The 23719-nt window shown below is 37.1% G+C and overlaps 1 protein-coding gene and 1 pseudogene across 3 annotated transcripts in view; both read left to right on the top strand.

Moving 5' to 3' along the window:
* The window catches only part of MED13L (mediator complex subunit 13-like), a 248346-nt gene that overhangs the window by 101305 nt on the left and 123322 nt on the right, over positions 1-23719 (top strand). The gene's annotated exons all lie outside the window — the stretch shown is intronic.
* On the top strand, positions 265-9082 carry LOC102766292 (annotated as a pseudogene).

Here is a 23719-nt window from a genome sequence, read left to right as displayed (position 1 = left end):
ATCAAGAAATCAACAGTAGTCTTGAACTTTTAATGTAGTCTTTTATCTTGAGTAAGAAAGAGCTATAAAACTATTGCTGTATGCTTGTTTGATAATAGGAGTCATTTACTGACAAATATTTAACTGCCACTACTTAGTAGGCACTGGGAATAAAATAGAGAAGAAAATCTTAGTTGTTGTGGACTTTAATTTTTAGTAGGGGGTAGGGGAGATGGTAAAGTAGTAAACACATAAAATCAAGTATGTCAGATGTTGCTTAGTGTCATGGAGAAAAATGAAGCAAGGCGGCATTTGAGCAGAGACCAGAAGAAGGTATGGGGAAAACCATGTGGATGGATAACTTTCAGAAGAGCATATCAGAAAGAGAGAACAGCAGATGCAAAGGCCCTTGAGGTGGAGAGTGCTTGTTGACCTGATGGTGGACTATGTGGAGTGGAGTGAGTGTGGGGAAGAGGATGGCTGAAGTTGGGGTAGGATATACCGGAGTCAGTTCACAAAGGGTGTAAAAGACAGAACTTTTCTCTGAGTTGGGAAGCATTGAAGGGTTTTGAGCAAAGGAATGAGGTGATGTAACTTTTTTAAAGGCTCATCCTAGCTACTGTGTGGAGGTAGACTGTGTTGGGAGTGGGAAGGAGTGGGGAAGGCCCAGAACCAGGGAAGCTGTTATAGTGATCCAGGTAAACCCTGGTAGTGGTGGGAGTGGTGAGGATGGTAAGAACTGGTCATATTGTAGATACTATTTTGAAGGTAAGAGCTGGCAAACTTGGATGTGTGGTATGTGAGATTGCAAGTATTAGGCAAAAATTTGAATATGTTTATAGAAATTGCCATAGCTTTTTGATAGTGCTCAGTTATTATAGAAATAATTTGAAAAATCCAGATTCGAAGGAATAGTTACATTTTCAGTTTCTTTTGCACATTTTTTATTTGAGATTATTTGTGTAACTCCCCTTATGTGTCAGATTTTTGCATATGAGTATACAAAATCAAGTTCAGGATTATAATGCAATGTACTGCTACTGCCACCTAATGTTTATAACCATTCATTTATATAATTACAATAACTAGTTATGCATAGCTTTAATATTGGTTTGAAACAGTGTTAACAGGTTAATTAAAGCTTATTTAATTGCCTTCATATTAGGTTTCTGGTATGGATACTTAATATGGTAATTGAATTGTCTAGAAATAAGGTTGTAGATTGAAGATTACTTTTATTGGTATCTTGATCTCTGTATTGAATTCAGTTCAACAGATATTTATTTATTGTGCTCAGTCCCTTTATCTCTCTGCCTTTATGGTTATGTTCTAATGGGTATGGGACAGGTTTTAAAAAGTTAGCAAATAATGAAATACCTAGTAGTTGAAGATAACAAACAGGACAACAGATACAGACCCCATGGATATGAAATTTAGAGTCGAACAGGAAGGTGAACATTTAAAAAGTAATTTGATTAAAATGTGATGACTATCATTTTAGCCCCCTTTTTCTTTGCTGCATATGAATAACAGTAGTTAAAAACTATTCAAAATAAGTTAAAATGTAGGAATGGTGTTAGTAATGTGATAGTTTCCAAGTCAGTACTGAGTTGGATCTCTGCTATTGCAAGACATTTAACTTTAGCGATGGTCACTTGTTATTGAGGATTATGGTTTCAGACCAGTTTTATTAATTGCCTGCTCTTCTGTGTTCTTTTTTTTTTGTGTGTGGTTAGACATGACTGTGATGGCTTGCTATCTCAAACATGTCCTTCTCCACTTCTAAGATAGCAATATTTATGAGGGATGAAATGATTTTTGTTTACATGCACATATATCTGTAAGACTTCCTCATTTGTTAATGTGAAACTAGAGCTCTGAAGATGATGCTAAAAGAAATAAGAGCATCGTTAATAAATTCTGAAGATGGTTGTAACCGATACTTAATGAATGTTTAATGTGTCCCAGGAAATGTTCTGAGTACTGGGGATGTAGTCTTCAAACAAAGCAGGCAAACCATTGCCTTCATTAGGCTCACATTCTAGTGGGGGAAGGAGTGAGGAGAGAGAGACAAATATGTAGTATGTCAGATGGTGGTTAGCGCTCGGAGGAAAATAAAATAGGATGAGGATAGAGCATGCTGGAAAATAGGAGCGAGATTGCTTTTTATTTCATGCAGGGTTTTTTTATGGTATTTTTGTTCTTAGCTGAGTTATAAAAATTGTTTTAAAGGTCCTGTCTGCTTTGAAACTGGAACAATTCACACCCATCTATTCATCTAGTAAATACTCAGCAAGCATATCATTTTGTGCTAAGTACTGTATGAAATAAAAGACATGTCTTTACCCTTAAGGAGCCTTAAGTCAGATTGGGAAGATATTAAGCAAAATAACAATTTAATGGTAATTGTAGAAGAGTCATTTATCATTTTTTTAAAAAATCTTTTTTCTTGGAAAAAGGTAAGCATAACAAAACATTTTAGCTTTGACTTCAAATAACAAACTATTTCACTTATAAACTGGGACCCCCTTGGTGGGATTATAATACTGACCTCTGAAAAGCAAGGTTTTCTATGGAGATTGTGGGGGCGGCGGGGGGGGGGGTGAGGAGAATCTGCAATATTGGGCACTACATAAAGCCCCCTTTCTTCAAAGTTTGAAATAATGGCATAAAGTTTGAGAAACATGCTTTATAATGCTCTTGATTCAAAAGGCCTTTGGTTAACAGTGTGAAGGCTTGGCATATCATTGCATTTTCTGGGGGTTTTGTTTGTTTGTTTGTTTGTTGTTTTTTTAAATGAAAATCCAGTGTCTCATCTACAGTCCATCCTTTTCTGGATCCCTTTGTTACAACTAAGGTGGTAATCATTGTGGATTCAGAGAATATAGAAATACTCTTCAGTGATGTTATGGTTTTGTGGTGTCTTCCATTAACCAAATGTGTTAATTGCTCTGAATTTCAGCATTTTTCTTGTCAAATAGGCATTTAAATGTGGTTTGATTTGAAAACACAAGCACTTTTTATTTTAGATACTAAAAAAAATCCCAAGGCAGAGATTTTAGTTATCTTAAAATACCTTGAACTGTAATGTCTCAGAACTACATTGATTAAAAAAAAAACCCAAACAGAATTTTTTTAAAAATGCTACAGAATAAAGCTTTCACACCTTTCAATTCCAGTTTGTAACCTTCATGTACAATTATCTGGTAGATCACAGTATGGCAGATTTTTTTTAAGGTATTATGACTTGACCAAGGTTTAGATACATGTTAATTGAGCTTCCCCAGATTTATTCTGATGGCCACAAACAGAATATCTGGTATGGAAAGATAGTAACGTAATTCACCACCTACCTCACTGAGACATAAAACTCTGGGGCTAGGTGGAACCAGTAACAAGATGCTGCAGCTTTGGGAGCATTCCAGTTTAGCCTCTGCTTCTCTTGAAGAATAGGCATTGAGAGAAAATTCCAGGGCCCACCCAAGAGGTCTTTGGTTCTTTTACTTTGCAGTCTTTTCCCTTCCAGCCTTCCATGTTATTACCATCCCATTCTCTATCCTGTTCTCCAGTCTGCATCCCTAACATCATCAATAAACTCTGATATGTGTATATAAAATAACCCCTTGAAAACCATGGAAATTATCATTGCTTCTTATGGCTAAGCTGTAAATACCTATAGAATGGGGACTATGTTTTATAAAATTTATTTTGTGGAGTAATTAAACCTTTTAAGATTTTAACTACTATAAAATTTAAATGGCTTATTTTTTCTTTATGTCAGTGTAAAAATATGGCAACTTATATTAAGCTCTTACTATTTTTCAAGGTGTAATACTATATTCTTTAGATAAAGAAGAGCTATATAAATTAGATTGTTCTTATTCTCAAAAAATGTAATCTAGATGGAGTCAGAATAGCAATGGGTGCAGTGTGTTGTTTCTCAATCTTCAACATATATAATCTATCTATGTAAACAGGGACTATGCTAATTAGCCGAACATCGTGACCCACCGCTCAGGAGGAGCTGTGCTCAGATGGGCTGGACTGCGTGCCGCCCACACCCCAGCGGCCATGGGGAGGCTGGGCTGGGGGTGGGCCAGAGTGGAGACACAGCACACAGGAGCGCCTGCCCCCACCCCAGTGGACACAATGCGGCCGGGGTGCCTCCTCGTGCGATTTCAATCGCGCGCTGAGCCTCTAAGTAAGAATATACTTGGGAAGCTTGTCAGTAAATTTTCAAGCACATCTCCTTCATATTTTAATGTAATTTGGCATGCCTGAGAATTTCTGTGTAACTTTTATACTCCCTGTGATTCTTAAGAGTTTTCAAAGGCCCATGCTTTCATTAACACGAATATTATAAAAAATACCAGTTTTTTAAAATATCTAGCTCATTTGTTAGCTTTTTGGCCTTGAAAAATTACATAAAACCTGTTACCTCAATTTCTGTATCTCTAAAATGGAGATTGTTAGGGAGAGTGCATTTTGTACTTGGAACTTTAATCATCACTAGGTAAATGATAGCTGCTGCCATTGTCACCATGACACCACCATCACCATTGTCATCTCATCACCAGCCATCTTGGTGACAAGAACACACAAAATAGCTAACAATGTCTGCCAGCTTGCCTAGAAATGGTGGAGACAATATCAGGCAGTGTAAGAGATTTTCAAAGGAATCTGGGCTCAAATGGTTTGGGGTATTCACTTACAGAGATGGCACTCAAATTAGATTTTAAAGAGTGAAAAAGATTTCCACAACTAAAGACAAAATTGGAAGGTGAAGACTAAGCCGTAAAATACAGAATTGTTTCAAAATAACTTACTTTTGGTTATTTACCTCAGTTATATTCTACGCTAATTTAAAGTAATTGACATAGGTCAGTTGGTATCTTAAGTTTACTAAGAAAAACAAAATGTTGATAAAAATGTACGTATAATGTGTTAAAATTGTATGATGTGAAAGTCACCGATTTATATTCACCATTGTTAATGAAAACATTTTATTAATGAAAACTATCACTAGAGGCCTGGTGCACGAATTCGTGCATGGGTGGGGTCCCACTGGCCCACCCCAATGAGGCCATCTGGGGGAAGGGGCCACGGGTGGTTGACCAGTTGGCCCTGCCCCAGATTGGGGTGTGGGGCCAGCCAGGAAGCGGGGGGCTGACCAGGCCCAGATCAGGCTGGTCGGCTGCCACAGTGCACATCATTGCAACCGGTCATTCTGGTTGTTCTGTTTGTTCGGCTGTTCCAATCGCTGGGGTTTTATATATACTAGTATAGAGACTTGGACACTACTAATTTGGAATAAATGCCTTATGCTTATAGCATAAATAATTATAAAATAAGCAATTTTGTAGGTGAAATATAACTGTCAAAATGATATAAGCAATAAAAATGCAGATTTACAACATAGTATTTTATGCTACCTGATATTTACTTGAATGAAACTTTCTGCTCATAGCAAGAATTTGGTCCTGTCTGCTTTGAAACAGATTTGTTTAATTTTTCCCTGTCTGCTCTACTGGATGGTGTGATGACTCAGTTCTTTCACCATTTTCTCCTGTTTGAATTGCTGTAAAACTTTATTTCACACAGCTTACTGTAGCTTCATTTGGCCCTCATTTGATAGGATTTTATCATATAGACTAGTATATACTAAGTCTGTGGGGGAAACACACTGAAATTTGCAGTGGCTTTCAGTTTTATGGTCATTCTGATGAACCCAAATTATCTTTAATTTTAAAAGAATACTTACTTTTGTGAAGATACAGGATGCAAGTGTTTTGGATAGCTTAAGGATTTTCTAGAGACCCAATTTGAGGAACACTGAGTCTTCGCACTGATAGAAAGGAACCATAGCATTTCGTTCTGTTTCCTCATTTAATATCAAGAAACACACAGCAGCCAAAGGGATCTTTGAAAAACTGCCCTACTTAAAGCATTACAGAGGCTTTCTTGTACCGTGAAAATAATTTCTAAGTGACTCATCAAGGCATACAAAACTCCGCATCATCTGGTTTTAGCCATCTGATCGACTTATCTCATACCTCCAAGTCCCTTCCTGCTTTAAGGACTGTATTTGCTCTTCTCCCTTTTTGGTCAGGTTTTCTCTCATGTCCTCCTGCGCCTGGCTGTTTGATAGCATTACGTCTCAGAACAAGTGCTACCTCCTTGTAGTGTCTTCCTGTTATCACCCGCTATGCAACAAACCACCCCGCACTTGGTGGCATAAATGACAACCTTACTGATATTGTTTGTCTCTGCACCATGATTTCTGAAACCTCAGCTGGGGGAACTAGAACAATTGAATGGTTGAGTACTAGACTCATCTGGAGGCTTCTTTACTAATCTGTCTGACTTCAGTGCTCAGATGACCCTAGGGCTGGGCTCAGCTGGGAGTGCTGAGTGGAGTCCCCAGAAGTAGCCTTTCTATGTTAACTGGGCTTCCTTTCAGCATAGAGGCCTCAAGGTAGTCAGACTCAATACATCAGGACTTCTAGAGTAGGTGTACCAGTGAACAAAGTGGAAGCTGCATGATTGTATTTTATCTCCTTTAGAGATTACATGACTTCACTTTCACCCTACTTACTGGATGAAACAGTCACAAATCCTAGCCTCAAGGGGAAGAGATACAGATGCTACCCCTCAATGGGAGGAGTGCTGAAAAATTTAGAGTCTTGTTTCAAAACTGTCATATCATGTTATATAAAGTAACATCACAATTCTGCCTCCATTGACCTTCAAGCAATAGTTTTATTGACTTCATCTCATTTACCATGGATTGGAATAATAAAATAAAATTGTTTTTTATCTGCCCCTCAATTGAAATGCAAGTTTTATGAAAATAGGGATCTCTTCCCTTCACTGCTAAATTTTTAGCTCTAGAGTAGTGCCTAGCTCATTATAGACACTCAATAAATACTTGCAGGATGAATAAATACTATGTGAATTAAAGCCACATATCCAGTTTGTATTAGAGTAGAGACCATCCTAGTAGCCTTTCTGTTATATTTCTCATAAAATTTCCTATATTGATATGTATGTTATAAATTATAAATTAAGTATTTCATTTCACTGAATCTCTATATATCTTTGTTTATGTTGTACTTAGTAATGAAATCATGTAACTTTAAAATTCAGTCCTTTTTACTGTTAATATACCACTTCTAACTTAATGGTTTATCACCCAAAGATGAATCATTCTGATTGTGTTATAGCAAAATTAGTGTGAAGTATTATAATGGTTTTGTTTTGTGAATGAGGTACTGAGTCTGTTCTATCTGGGACAATGGTGGTACTGGATGAGTTTCTTAGTTGCAAAAAAAATACCCCAGCTTTTTTATCATGCCCATAGATTTGAGGGGCGGGGTCAGAACGTCAGGCACAGCAGGAAGAGGGACTACCAGTTTGTGCTCCAGGAGTCTAGGGGATCCTCTGGAAAGACTCCACACCTGGGAGGGACTCTGTGGCCAGGCCTGATCTCCTCGGGAGCTGGTTATTTTACTCCCATAGCTGGTCATTGATGCTGGCTGTTGGCTGGGACCTCAGCTGAGACAGTTGGCCAGAACAACCACAGGGGGCCTCTCCAGCTCAGTGGTTGGATTCTAAAAATGAGTCTTCCAAGAGGCAGGATGTGGAGACTGACAGTATCTGAAGCTTTGACATGGTCACTTTGGCCAAATTTTGTTTGTTGAGGCAGTTCCAAAGAGCCACCAGGATTTAGGGGAGGGGACATAGACCTACCACTTGAGAGGAGACTGACGCGATATCACAGTGTAAAAAGATCATTTAAGATAGGAGATGTTGTGACAGCCGTCTATGGAAAGTAGGCTGTGTCCATCTCCAAAACAGTGCCTGCGCCGCTGGTAGGCAGAGGTGAGTCACGTGGGCCTGCCATCTCCTTCCATCTGCCCATCAACTCCCTCAAGTGCCTCCGCGAGGAGATACACAAGGCCTGCTAGTGACCGGCGCATACAAGATCACTGGCCAATCTGGGGGCGCTGGCGGCCTGTGCACCCACCTCAAGATCACAGATCTGTTGGCCATATTCTTTACTCCAAGGAGGATGCAACCAAGGGGAAATTTGCCTTTACCACTGTAGATTATGACATGTTCGAAGTGTGTTTTAAGAGCAAGGGAACAGGGCGGTTACCTGACCAACTCGTGATCCTAGACATGAAGCATGGAGTGGAGGCGAAAAATTATGAAGAGATTGCAAAAGTTGAGAAGCTCAAACCTTTAGAGATGAGGTTACGATGCCTAGAAGACCTATCAGAATCTATCGTTAATGATTTTGCCTACATGAAGAAGCAAGAGGAGGAGATGCGCGATACCAGTGAAGCAACAAACACTCAGGTCCTATACTTCAGCATCTTTTCAATGTTCTGTCTCATTGGACTAGCCACTTGGCAGGTCTTCTACCATCGCACTTCAGGGGCAAGAGGTTGATTGAGTAATAAGGCCTGCTCTCCTCCCACCTTTATCTCAGCCTACAGAACATCACTGGGACGTGCCTGGCCTAAGGCATCCTATAAACAGCACCATGAAGGCACGTTGGAACTTTCTTGCCAGAACTGATGTCTCTTGGTGTGGGAGGACATGGGTTACCACCTACACTCAACAAGTCTTTGAGGGACTTTTTTTTTTAGCTTGATAGGATTTGGACTGGTTTGCAACAATAGGACTATTATTAGAATCACCTGTGACAAAAAACTAGGGGTTACCTAGATAATGCCAAAGTCAGCATTTATACTGGGTTTCCTCATGTGATTTTTTTGAACCATAATTTCTTTCCTTTTCCCACTTGCTCACCAGTTTGGACTTCCACTCTAGTTCCTTTACCAAGATTTGAATGACCGTGTGGAACTTGTTTCATTCTCATTGTCCTCTTTGGATTTCTGTGTGAAAACACCCTTAACTTTATCTTAACCGTTTGCTGAAATGTTTAGGTAGCTTCTTGAGGTATCTTTCCTTAATTTTATATCTTGTAAAAGGGTGATGGATGTTACACCTCATAGAAGTGAGCTTTGAACTACAGATAACTCTTCTTAAAAATGTTCATTTTAGAGAATTAAAACATTTGTGCTCAAAAAAAAAAGACTTTGTCAAACTGGTGAGCTGTAACGTTGAGAGCCTGTCTGTATCCAGAGGCCTCAAATTAGTCACTGTGATCCTGGAGCCTGTTAAGGCCAGTTTTTTGTTGTTGTTGTTGTTGTTGTTGTTGTTTGTTTGTTTTAAAGTGGAGTTGGAGTATCAACTTGATCTATAGCTGTGCTGGTTCTAGCTCCTCTCCACGCATAGGGAGTCCCAGATTGTTAGGAGCTCGTATTTCTTTTTTTCTCTTTTAAATTTTTATTTAAAATGAGAGAGGAGTCGGGGAGGGAAGAAGAAAGAGAGAGACAGAGACAGAGAGACAGAGACATCAATTTGTTGGTGCACATATTTATACATTCACTGGTTGATTCTTTCATGTGCCCTGACCCTGATGGGGGATAGAACCCACAATCTTGGCGTATTGGGATGACGCTTTAGCTGAGTGCCTGGCCAGGGCATCCTATTTATACTCTTATTGAGATTGAGCCTTTGCATTAAAAGTCCTACAGGCAGGAGGAGAGGGGGAGGCTTAGATTTGGATTCCAGTTGATGCAGTGCTGACAGCAAGGGTGAGTGTTGCAGGGTAAAGTGCTATGTTTTATGGATGCACCTTGGGAATTTGGAAACAGGCCGCTCATGTAGTAAAATAGAGAAGTGTGGGAAGAAGAAGAAGAAAAACTGTAGGACCTACCAGAAGTCAGATCTAGTTTTGTTCAGTTGTGATAATGGCCTCTACTAGTTGGAAATTTTGCCCCTTCACTTACGTTCCTTCTATCAAATTACCAAGGATTTGTCTGTTTATGCCTTTATCACTATTAGTAAACCATATTTACTCATGGTTGTCCAGAATCTCTAGTTCTTATTTTTCCTAATTTAGAGAATTGGTACTATGCAGCAGGTAATGTTGAATTCATTTCCTCCAGTTAGTGTCCTCCCCCACCTTCTCATCCACCTTGTAGCTCAGGATTGGCAAGTAGTGAAATTGTAAAAGGAGCAAGCAGAAAGAAATGAGCATAAAGAGAACCTCATTTCCATGTATAAATAGCATACTTAATTTGATTATAAGACATTTACTCCAAGTGTTAATATTGTGTAGTATCCTAAAACAGTATCTTAAAAGAGATTTTGTGCTTTAGAGTAAGAGAATAGCATTACATTAGAGTTGTTGCAAAAATGACAAACTAATCCTCTTCTCAATAACTTGAGTAAATTTGGCAGGTTCCAGAGATGTGCAAGTAAAATAATATGGCCATACTTAACTTGGTGCTGATATTTCTAAAATGTGATTGCATTGGGATTTTGAATGTATACACATGCACACACACTTATATGTATATGCATAAATATGAAGATTTTAAAGAAAAAACAGAACCTAAAACCTGGAGTTTTATCTCTAAGCATCTGCTAAAATTGACAATTCAGTAAATCAGTGTACAGCATAATGCAGTTTATTTGATGAGGATTATTGAAAGAAGTATCAGTATAATATGTACGTAGTATTGTAGCAAAACTATAATTTTTTTTTTCCGTTTTGCAGAAAGAATTAAACACACTTATGTTAGTGGAAGCTGCCTTTCTAATTCTGAATCTTAAAATTTTTTTATTTATTGATTTTTTTTTTTAGAGAAAGAAGCATTGATTTTTTGTTCCACTTGTTGATGCATTCATTGGTTGATTCTTGTATGTGTCCTTGCAATCTTGGCATATCAGGATGGATGATGCTCTAATCAACTGAGCTGCCTGGCCAGGGCCCTCTAGTTCTGAATTTTTAGATAGCCTTTCCTCTTTTTAGTAATATGTGCTTCACTGGTCCACACTCTATAGAAAGTGTTTTATTATTTTGTGTATAATTTCCATAAGTAATCACTCCCTTTACTTAGACTCTCTCTGTCCCCTCCAAAATAAACATTAGAATTAGAGGCATACAATTCTAGATTATCTTTTCAATGGTTCACAACAGGGGCTATAAGAGGGGAATGGAGAATAAGGAGGATTTTGTCCCCCTCGGGACATTTGGCAGTGTTTGGATACATTGTTGGTTGTCAGTACTCAGGGTAGGGTGCTGCTGGCATCTAATGGGTAGGCCAGAGATGCTGCTGAATATCCTGTAATACACAAATCACTCCCTTACAACAAAGAATTCTTTTGCCCAACTTGTAAGACCTGAAAACCAAGCCCACAATTGATACTTTTTCTATGTACCTGAATATTTCTAGTTAAACTGGTCATGAAACTCTAATAAGACCTTTGAGCAGTATATATTTTTCATGTATTTTAAGTGAAAAATGCCACTTTAAACATATCTGTCCTTTTCCTGTTCTTCTATTTAGTTCTTAGCTTGCCCAGTTTTATGTCTTTTTTTTTTTTTTTACAGTGGCATAGATACTTGCAGAGAGCTTACGTTGTACAATAATCCACATGTTCAACACCCACAAAATTGTCAAAGGACTGCATGCAGCTACTTACTAAATGCCAGGATTGCCTGCATTGTCTATTGTAGGACTTCTGTAGTCACTAAATTATCAGTCCCCATACAGTACATCACAGGAAGTTGGCAGATACAATGATCCATCTGTTATCACACCCATCAAGTGCATTGGCTCAGAGGGAAACGGCTGCAGATTGGAGCTCAGTGTGTGAGAGAAGTAGTAAGATTCCAAGATGCTTATCATTCTTTCCAGAAAATCCTTTTCTGGCCTTTTGATGAGATTGACTTGCTCATTTCTAAAACTGGCTTTCAGTTTAGCTATCATTACATTTTTATTAATATTTTCAGAAAAACTAGACATATCATCAAAGATACTTATTTTTCTGAAAATGAGGTTTCAGAATATCATTTCCCCACCTCCCCAGGATATTCTTGGTCAGATTGTCATAGAAATGAGCAGTGGAAAATTGAAACTGCACAATCTGGGGAGTTTTATTTTTAAAATAGTTGTTCTTAACCAGAACTATAGGGAAACAAGTATAAAACATTTTTATGTTATTCCAATGTGGCAAAGACTTTTTAGTTTTTTCCCCTCAAACTGAACAGTGTGATCAGCTTCAAAGAAGGAGGCTGTGATTTTCATAGTTTATAAGAAATGCCTAGGTAGTTGCTTGTGAGTTTAAGAAACCCACTTGTTTCCTGGAAAGTCTGAGATATTTAATGATACCAAGATCACTTATAGTCTCTGAGATCTTTCAGACAAAAGCATTGATGCTGTGCTCAATGGTGCTTTGAAGTTTTGGCGACTACCCTGGAGGTAAATGGGCAACTGCTGATGCTTCCTATCTTGTGAATAGTCTTATTGATACAGGGCTTCCCTTGGCAAGGCATAATGTCTGGTTTGGGGAGGCAAAAATCCACTCCCAAATTACTGTCTGTGTATTATATGTCTTTGACTTAATTTAAGTTCACCTTCAAAAGGGCAAAATAGTTAGAGAAAAAATTAAACAGGACAGTGTATGACTAATTAAAAGTTAGAAGGGGCCTTGTTTTTTTCCAGACTGAAGATACAAAATGATTATGAATAGTGAATAGTTGCTTAATCAATTCAAAAGAGCCATTGTTTCTTTTTCTTCTCTATTTACCTTAATTTTTAAGTATTGCTGATGAAAATAGGATTTTTAGTAATTTAGTACAGAATATATATAATATTTCGGTTATCCCCAATTAGATAAAATATATCTTTTAAATTGCCTCTCAAATTAAGAATTTATCACTGATCATATATCTAAGTTATACTTGATTTAAAAATAAATTTCTTCTAAAAATTTTTTGAGAGTCACAAAAATTGGGTCTCCATGAATAGGCCAAAGATTCTACAATATTTTTCTACAAAATGGTTTTTTTTGCATGTTTTGCTCTGCCTTCCTCAACCCCTAAAGACAAATAATAGGTTCCTGGGCCTTTGTAGATGTGGCTTCAGATAATTACATAGAGACTTTGGCTAACTGTACCTAGTAGAATGGAACAAATAACACATTTACTATATCTTATTATTTGTTTATTCACATTATATAATGTAAAATGGGAATTTAACCATTTAATGTTAGCCCATAATTATGTAACTTTATTTTGTTATTCCAAATTTGATGAACATGACTAATAGTCATTAAAAATTAGAGGACATTATGGATTTAAAGCAATGAAAAGGCCTCATCAGTAATAACAACAACATGCTATAGAGTTTATAACTAGAACAGTTATACTAGGTAAGACAAAGAGTTAATTCTGTTTTTAAATGTTGTTTATTGGGGTGGAAGTTTTATAATTTAGAATTGTCTGATTTTAACACACAAAACTCATAGGCTCACTTTATGACAGTAACTGCTTTAAATTGTGATAGTTTATTGTCATTATTGTAAGGCATTTTAATTTAATACATTTTTCTTGATCTTTTCCTCAAGAATTTTCCTCATTAGTCATTCTAATCTTGCTAATTATCATAGGTTCAAATAAGATCTTATTTTCATGACATCTTTCATCCATACTTGTTTCTACAGAAATGTTTTTGTGCTTTAATTATGACCCTATTTGGTTTCCATAGAAACAATATCAAATCACAACTCTGAGAATGTGTACAGCTTTCCTTACATTATCAGTAGGGAAATAACTATGTCTTTTATAGAAGTGTATATTTTGCATAGTGTCAGAATTCTTAGACTCATACTATACCATGCTACTATGTGCTGAATAAATCTTTTGTCTTAAAAGTTTAACATTAAATTGTCTTTACATGTCAGGTTGCCTTTTGATCTACTTTGAATGTTTTCCGTTGTGGAAGGCTCTCTGCAGTATAGTAAGCACACAAGTATTGCCATTCTCCTCCTGCATCTGGAGGTGGCATTTTTCAGTGTGGGTGAAAAGACAAGTAGTAAACAAATACTTTCATATGGTCCTATGCTCCAGAGCAATTGATGAGAGTAAGTGACTGGGAAAGGGCTACTTTAGTTAGGGAAAGCCTCTGGGAGGACATGACATTTGGATTGAGACTTGAGAATAATCCAGCCAGATGCAGGGAAACAAGGGCAAAAGCCTTGAACTCACTTGGTTGGAGAAACAGAAATAAGGCCAACGCTGCTGAAACTCTCTGTGTGTGTGTGCATGTGTGTATATTTCAAATCAGGTTGTGTTTGTGTAAATAACTGATCTTCGATCTTCATTTCCCAAAGTATTTAGAGTTTTCAAAATTGAATTGTGTTAATGCAGAGGAATCTAGTAGTTTTGAAACACACCTATATGAACTAAAAATCTTGGCATTGTTGGAATATTTAGGTCATTTATAAGTTTCTGGCTTTGATTTGGAACTACTTAGCTTGTTAAACGTTTTGGATAAAGACAACTTTTTTCCTGGAAGTGTTTCAATTTAAAGTATTGAGAATCATTTATTGCTTTTCAATAAGTTGTTTAAAAAAACAAAACAAGCAAATTATTTTTGAAGACTTGAAGGGCAAATTAGACATTCTGGCTTTAAAAAGTAAAGAATAATAAATTTGTGATTCTTCTAAGTACCAGATTAATATAATAGAAACTCATGTGTCAACCAAGTAGTTATTTATTACTAAGAATTAATTTCAGTTAAACTTTAATAACAATTTTTGTAATGACATGTTTGATTTTGATTTTTCATACAGACAGTGGGGAAAGCTTATAGAAGTAATTTTTGATTAGTTTTGGGGAGTCATGCTTTTTATACAGTACAGAAGACCAAAATAAGAGAGGGAGACCTGGGCACTTTTAGAGTAGAAAGTATAGATGTTATCCTCTGTAATCCTCTGCAATAAGACTTGTTACTTTAATTTAAATGGTCAAATTTTAAACTTGTGTAATTGTAATGTAGTGTGATGCATGTCTATTTTCTCCTCAAAGCACACTGTGTTTGATTGAATGCACATGAGAGCTCACTGGTGTACCTGTAGACATATGAAAGCTAGGTTGTAGGTTTCCTAATTTCTAACCTGGTGTGGTAGCACAGGTCAGAAAACTCTAACACCCAACAGCTAAAACTTGCCCAAGCATTTTTCTGTTTATCAACTCTTGTTCCCTGTACATAACCATTTTTAAAAAAAGCTATTTGAGGTCTCAGAGTTTGTGAGCCAGACCTAACCTTTTTCTATTATTTGTTTATATTTGGTCCTTTACTAATTTAACAGAATTTCACATGTGCAAATTGTTTTGCTAGTTTTGTAGCACATTCTTAGTATAAAATACAATAATGTTATACAGAAAGCTTTAAAAAAGAGACTAACCATTTTTAAAAATGTTTAACTATAGCTTGTTAGCTTGCTGCTGGGGTCTGGCCAATAGGGACTGGATGAGATGGGCCAGACATGCCCTGGAGCTCTCTCACAGTCCCTCCCTGGCCCCAGTAGTGCACCAGTGGGGTCCCTCAACCTGGCCTTCACTCTCTCACAATTCAGGACCCCTTGGAGGATGTGAGAGAGCCAGTTTTGGCCCCATATCTGCAGTCCAGGCCGAAGGACCCCACTGGTGCAAGGATCCATGCACTGGGCCTTTAGAGTGTGTGTGTGTGTGTGTGTATGTGTGTGTATTCACTCACACACATACACACACACACACGTTTTTTTCCTGCTGCCTACCAAACTCACCATAAACACCCACCAATCCTATATAATAAAACCCTAATATGCAAATAAATCAAATGGCGGAACGACTGGTCGCTGTGATGCACACTGACCGCCAGGGGCAGATGCTCTATGCAGGAGCTGTCCCCCGGTGGTCAGTGCGTTCCCACAAGGGGAGCACCACTCAGCCAGAAGCCGGTCTCACAGCTGGTGAGCTCAGCAGTGGTGGCAGGAGCCTTTCTCGCCTTCACAGCAGCGCTAAGGACCCCTGGGAGGATGTCCACCTGCAGACATTCTCCAAAGGGTCCCAGACTGCGAGAGGGGGCAGGCTGTGCTGAGGGAGGGTACTCCCCCCACCCCAAGTGTCCGAATGTCATGCATCAGGCCTCTAGTAACACATATGGATGAAGCCACAAAAGACTGCAGCTGCATTGGTGTGTGGAGAAGTGGTTTACTTTTCAGAATCCCATAAGAAAATTAACTCTACATGTTGTCAATATAATGTGGCTTGTGCTTCTCCCTTCCTGCTCCCCCCGCCCTCCCCCCCAGTTGAAGTTAGAGCTTTTATATTTACAAATGAAACCTTTGCTAGGTGCAGTGATTGATGAAAGTTGGGTTAAATGATAGACTGATATAAAATAATTGTACATCCTGTTTTTAATCAAAATTACATTTTTTTACTGATGTATTTAAGATAGAAAGTGGGTCTTTTGAACTAGCATTTTATGTAAAGGGAAAGAAATTTTGTTGGAAAGGTAGATAACGGAAAAAGTGGAGAGGACAAATTATTTTTTAGTTCAAGTAAGATAATAGAAAAGAGAAGGGGATTGAATTTGTAGTCCCATGGAGAAAGAAATGGTAGGTCATTAAAAATTATGGTTAAAATTAAGATAAAAACATTCTGTAATTTTTACCTCCAAAGAATTAGATATATAGAATGAGATTGCTTAATAAGGATCTAGTCTATTGGCCATAGATAGTCTAGCTTAAATGCAGGCTGAGGTACCCATTAGGTCTCAAGGACATGGCACTGAGCCTTGTCTAGAGAAACCTTTGTGTACAAAATCTTCATAATAGTCATCTTTCTCTTGCTTGCAGATATTATTTTTGCTACATTTGCTATTCTAACCTGCAGTTAAAAAATAATTACTGTGTCAGTATGACTGGCAGCTCCTATAGGAAAAATATGTTGTCCCTTAATCAAAGGTGATTACAGTTTTTTCCTGTCTATAAATGCGCTTGTTGTGTAACGAGAATGCATTAGTCTCAGACTGATGTACGAAATGAAAGGCAGCAAGAAGCAGCACCATTGTTATCACTCCAGGCGTGTCTAATGAATCGTGTTTCCATGTTCTCTCGGTCATGCCGTAGAGTGCCCTCAGCCAGGGCTAAGCCTCCTGTAAAATGGTCTTTTAGGTTATTGTAGCAAGAACAGAAATGCTGGATGAGTGGGGCCGGGGAGAGAATACCAACAAGACAGCTGCATTTCAAACAGTTACAGCTGCAAGGATTACTCACTATAATAGCAGTGACAGACAACTGTTTGAGCTTAGTGTAAAAGGCAATTTGGCTTGTCCTGTCAGAATTTTAGTAGCAATCTGGGGACGTGTGTGTATGTGCCACACACACATGTGCACATGTGTGTATATTTCAAATCAGGCTGTGTCTGAAGAGTGGAAAGGTAATATTTTTTATTTTTACTGCTCAATTGTGTCAGTGTTGAAATCAATAGTGAGTTATCCTGATGAAAGTCATTGTCTTAGAGGAAATTTAGAAAATGTTTGTTTTGTAGTATTGATGGACTTAAGTATAACTGTTCTAACTGAAGTACATACTTGGTTTTCTTTTTGTTAATTTTATCTTGTGATTCTTGTCATAGTGATCTTTCTTGTACTTTTTGAGCATGTCACTGTTTTAAAGCATATAGTTGTTTAATAAATAATAGTAGCCTTATTTTAAAAATCTTTCAAATGTGATGCATGCTTATAGAGGAAATGCATGTTCATTGAAGAATACCTGGGAAATACATGGGTAAAGAAAAGTAATTGTTCTGACAACCTAAGCAACTATTAATTTTGATGGATGTTCATCAAGGTCTTTATTTGTTTATACTTACTATATAACAAAATTAAGAGTATATTAATAGCTTTAAAGTGTATTAAAGTAATAATTATCTAAAAATCTTTAAAAGCAGTAGCAAATGGGGCAAATTTTCTCCTTAGAAGTCAGTAACAGCCATTATGCAAGTTTTCCTTTTCACTGTGTGGCTATTAAAGTAACATTGTAGCTATGAAAGTAACATTGTAGTCTGACATTTTTCTGTGGCACTTATCTTTTGAAGGTCTTGTTTCATTTATCTAGAAATTTAGTTTTATGGTCTCCTTCAATTTAAAGTTTAGTGGCTTTACATGGAGTCCTATGATCCATTGAAATGCTAACTTGGGTCATGTCTCAGTTGCTACAATGCTGCGTGGAAACCATCATTAAAATTCTGGTTATCTTATAACTGGCAGAGAACTCATGCTGTCAGGTTCCTGAGTAAGATATTATACTGTTAAGATTTGAATCACAACTCTGTTTCTATATGATGAATATTACTAGTGTTCATAATCATTTAAAGTTGCAAATTGGTTAAAATAAATGAATCATTTTGATATACATCTTCTCATTTGATGACTTGACATTGGGAAAGTTAAAATCCATTTTCAACATAGATTTGTTAAGTGATGACAAATATTCTATATCCACAAGCTATTCAAGAAAGCCAGAGCTCTAAATGGGTTGAATTTGATATAAGTAATAAGCCTATTTAGTTATTAATGACTTCAAATATAGATTTTACAAGCCAATCGATGGTGGTGTAACTGTGATCAATCAATAGTGTTGTATGTAATTGGATTTTTTATGGGTATAATGGTATTTTTCAGAATTAATATAGCATTATGTTACTTTGCTATAATTTTTTGTAAGTTAATTTTAAGAAAACAGATACTTAAAAATTCTCTATATATTTATCTTTATTTCATTTTATGAAACCCATAAAATAAATTGATAATGTTTTCTTATAATGTCTTTATAGAGTAATTCTTAGGTAGTACATTTAACAATTAAAAACTTTTTAAGCCCTAGCCGGTTTGGCTCAGTGGATAGACCGTTGGCCTGCAGACTAAAGGGTCGCAGGTTCGATTCTGGCCAAGGGCATATGTCTGGGTTGCGGGCTTGATCCCCAGTAGGGGACATGCAGGAGGCAGCCTATCAATGATTCTCTCTCATCATTGATGTTTCTATCTCTCTATCTCTCTCCCTTCCTCGCTAAAATCAATAAAAGTATATTTAAAAAAAAACTTTTTAAAAAGCTGGTCTATTTATATATTGCAGATAAAGGTGAAAACAAAGTCAGCAGGGCAAACTGGTGTCAGGCTGCTCTGTCTTTAGCAGTATGTCACTGAAATTTAACTGGAAAATAATATTGTTTTATGGGCCTTGCTTTAATCTATTTGTATTTCTGGAGTTTGGAGCAAAATTTGATTTTCAGTAATTTTAATGGCTGAATAAGGAGTGCCATCCTGAAAGTGCTCCTCCCCCTCCAATATTTGCAATAGCCAATGTGGTAACTGAACTCAATGTTCTGGATAATAGGTTTCATTAGTTTTGATGCCTGAGGTAAAAAAGCATTAGGTGGGAGTAAGAAATGTTTTTGATGTCTAGACCTTCATTTCAGCTGTTGCTGCAATATGACACATTAAAAGGAAATATGTCTCATAGCTCAGAGGAAATATGTATTCTTTGAAAGTAATTCTACTTTTAAACTGTGTAAGTCAGGGTGACCTGAATTCTAAAAGGATGAGCTTGAATTTCTTCAAGGTTTCACAATCTTTATGCTCCTCCCCACTCTATTCCATTCTTCTTCCTCCCATTTTTCCCCTTCAAGTAGAGTGTGCCAGTTTCATTTGCCCAATTGGAAGGGATATCTTTCCAAGATCTCTGCTGGGAAACACAAAATCATTGAAGTATATGCTGCTTTGATATTTTGCCATATTGACTTTTTCCCAGACACTTTTATATGGTTTTTCTTTCAGAACACTTATTAATTCTGCAAGGAGCATGCTTTGCAAAGTTGGTAGTTTTGTATTATGATTTGTGAGGACTTGGAAAAATAATTTGGGCACTGAGCAATAATTACTGCTATTTAAATTTTCATTTCTTCTGCTAAAACTTTTATGTAGTACTTTTGCAATTTAAATATTTGATTGTGGATTACTATTTTTAAAAAGGTTGAATAACAGCAATTTAAAATATTCTGATTATAGCTTTTACAATACAAATGAGATAACTTTTCTCTTTGTAAATAGGCAGCTGTGGCATTGCTTAGTTTCATTTTTCAGTTTCAGTGGGGCCGTCACAGACAACACACAGTAGGAGAAGATTTTAACTTAGGAATTCTTTGCTTTAGCTGATTCTTGCCATTCATTTACGGTACATACATTTTGGGTCTCTTCATGCTTTTTCTTCTGAGCTTATTAACCAAATTTTAGAAAAATTATCTGCTATTATATGTAAACTAGAAGCCTGGTGCACAAAATTCACGCATGGGTAGGGTCCCTAGGTCTGGCTGGCAATCAGGGCCGATCGGGGCCTCCGGCTGTTGGCTGGGGCCTTCCTTCAGGCTACCAGCAGGGAACTTCCTTCCCCAGCTGCTGGCTGCTGGCTGCTGGTGAGGGCCTTCTTTCGTTCTGCACTGCCCTCTGGTGGTCAGTGCACATCATAGTGAGCGATCGAACTCCAGTCTCCTGGTGGAACTCCAGAGGGGACACTTTGCATATTAGCCTTTTATATATAGAGATAGATTTATGAATATAGTCTATAGAGACAGTCTTTTTGCAACTTTATATTCTGAAGTAATTAATAAGGATTTAAGTTGAAACTTGGAAGATCAAAAGAATTAAAAAGGCTTAAAAAAATGGAGTTAGTATACCCTGGGGAGATTGTAGGTTTCATAAAGACAGGCGCCAGCACCTGCAGGTCTCATCAACTTTTTGGCAGTTGCTTTTCTACTCAGTCCACCTTGGAAGGGAGATAGGGGATTAAGTAGTAAGTGCATTATAGAAACTTAACCCTTAACCTAGACTAACTACTTTCTGGACCTCCCCTCTCACTCCCCCAGTCCTAAAGGATGCTTTCTGAAGAATCTCATATCAAGTACATGAAGTGTTAGCTTAAATTTTACCTTGGGAGTAGGGTGTCTCAAATAAATTAGTTTTAAAAGCTATTATGTGATTTTTCTCTGACTTTCCCATGGAGCTGTACAAATAGATGGCAGAAGCAATTTCAATTTTGTTTAACTTTTGAAAAGGTTACTTGCAGCTATTAGAAAACATTAATTTAAAGTGCAAATGGTGGATCCAAAGGGTAATTTAACTTCAGTGTTGAAAGTTGCTTTTCTAGTCAGTATTAAAAGTAAAAGGAGGGGGATGAGGTGAGTTAACACTAACCCTGTGGAGAAGTATGGTTTCACAGAAGGAACATGGTGTTAGAGTCAGAAAACTTGGGTTTGAATCTCTTCTTTGCCATGAATTCACTTAATTAAATGTAAGGATTTTTTATGTTGACGCTGATACAAATGAAATTTGAAAAGTATGTGTACACATAATATCAGGTCAACTGAACACATGTTATGAGTATTTGAAATGTCCTAATCACTGCAGCTATGAAAATAAACTCTCTTGATGAGTTTAATTAATGGAATAATTCATATGTTTACTATTTATAAAAGTAGATATAAAATCCAATTAGCCACTGAGTGTAGTAGCTATGTTTAACTGTAGATTCTTTTAAAAAATATATTTTTATTGATTTCAGAGAGGAAGGGAAGGGAGAGGGAGCGAGAGACAGAAACATCAGTGATGAGAAAGAATCATTGATTGGCTGCCTCCTGCACGCCCCCTACTGGGAATCAAGCCAGAAACCCAGGCATGTGCCCTTGCCCACATTGTAGGAAGGTGTGGAAAAGACAGAATCAGTATCTTTAGCTCCTATTAGAGGTGACCGGCCATCTTTGACTCCACCCAGAATTCATGAAGTAGCTAATTCCCAGTGACAGGAAGAAGTCAGATGCTGAGTAGCTAAAGTGAATGTCATCTGTCCTTCACTTTGACTCATAGTGTTGTGGTGAAAAGTGCTGTCCCACTGATTTCCAGTGTCCCTTAGTTATCAACCCCTCCCACCATTCCAATATCTGGATACCTTTGTGAGCAGTTTATATGACTTTAAGTTTGCACTTGCAAGAATGTCATATGAATGACTCACATAGCATGTGGCTTTTTGAGTATGGCTTTTTTTTTTTTTTTTTTTTACTGAGCATACAATGTTTGATTGTATCACTAGTTCCTTTTTGTATAGTATTCCATTGTATGGATTTTCTACTGTTCATCTTTTCTCAATTGAGGGATATTTGGATTGTTTCCAGGATTGGGCAGTTATGATAACAACAATGATAAGTGTTTGTTACAGTGTTTCATGTGAACATAAGTTCTTATGCTACTTGAATATATACCTAAGAGGGATATTGCTGGGCTGTGTGGGCAAGTGTATATTTAAGTTTAGAAAAATGACCAAAGTCAACTTTTCCAAAGTGGCTGTACTATTTTTGTATTCCCATCAGAAGTATATGCCAGTTCCAGTTATTTTTTGTATGCTCACTGGCACTTAGTATTTTCAGTTTTTCTTTTAAGCCATTTTAATGGGTGATAACTCATTGTCATTTCAATGTGCATTTCCATGATGACTAGTGATGTTTTGAGGATCTTTTCATGTTTTTATTTGCCATTCATATATGTTCTTCGGCAAAGTGTTCAAATCTTTGGACCATTTTCTAAAACTGCCTTTTTTTCTTAGTGTTGAATTTTGAGAGTTTTTAAAAAAAATAAAAAATAGCGTATTATGAATACAAGTCCTTTAAAGTACGTGATTTGTAACTGTTTATTTCCCTTCTCTGGCTTGTCTTTTCCATAGCTTAACATAACTTATTCATGTCTTTAGAAGAGCAGAGTTCTCCAGTTGATGAAGCCCTATTTAATTGTTTTTGCCTTATTGATCATGTTTTGGTGTAACATCTAAGAATTCTTTGCTTAAACTAAGCGTATAAAAAGTTTCTTCTGTATTTTCAAAATGTAATAGTTTAAAGTTTTGCATTTTGTTTTATGATCCATTATGAGTTACATTTATATATGGTATGCAGTAGGGTTTAAGGCTTTTTCTTTTTGATATATGGATATTTACTAATTCTGGTACCATTTATTGAAAAGACTTTTTCTGATCACTGAACTGCTTTTGCACCTTTGTTGAAAATAAACTGACCGTATACTGTTTCTGGACTCTGTTTTGTTCTATTGATCTATATATCCTTTCTCTTATACCACACTGACTTGTCTATTCTAGCTTTATAGTAAATCTGGAAATCAGGTGGCATAAGTCCCTCAAGTACAACATTGTTTTTACTATTCTGGTTTCTTTTTCTTTTTTTTTTCTTTCACTTAGATATGTAGACTGAGCTTCTCTATTTCTACAAAATATCCTGCAGAGATTTTGATTGGCATTCAGTTGACTCTAGATTGTTTTGGGAAAAATTGACATCATAACAGTAATGATTTTTCTAGTCCATGATGAATACATGCCTCTGCATTTATTTGTTTTTTATTTTTTTCATTAATATTATAGTTTTCAGCATATAGATCTTGAACATAATTTGTAAGGTTTATATCTAGGGATTTCTTGTTGTTTGGTGCTGTTGTAAATGATACTTAAAATTTGTTAACTTCTAATTATTTATTTCAGTATATAAATACTAGGGGCCCGGTGCACAAAATTCGTGCACTTGGTGTGTGTGTGTAGGGGGGAGTGTCCCTCAGCCCAGCCTGCCCCCTCTCACATACTGGGAGCCCTCAGGCGTTGACCCCCATCATCCTCCAATCGCAGGATCGGCCCCTTGCCCAGGCCCGACGCCTCTGTCAGAGGTGTCAGGCCTGGGCAGGGGACCCCCAGCTCCCCGCGGTTGCAGGCTCCGCCCCTGCCC

The sequence above is a fragment of the Myotis davidii genome, unplaced genomic scaffold, assembly GCF_000327345.1.
Source record: "Myotis davidii unplaced genomic scaffold, ASM32734v1 scaffold1330, whole genome shotgun sequence".
Classification (NCBI taxonomy): Eukaryota; Metazoa; Chordata; class Mammalia; order Chiroptera; family Vespertilionidae; genus Myotis; species Myotis davidii.
The sequence above is the reverse complement of the archived record's forward strand: the minus strand, read 5'-3'. Positions and strand labels throughout refer to the sequence as shown.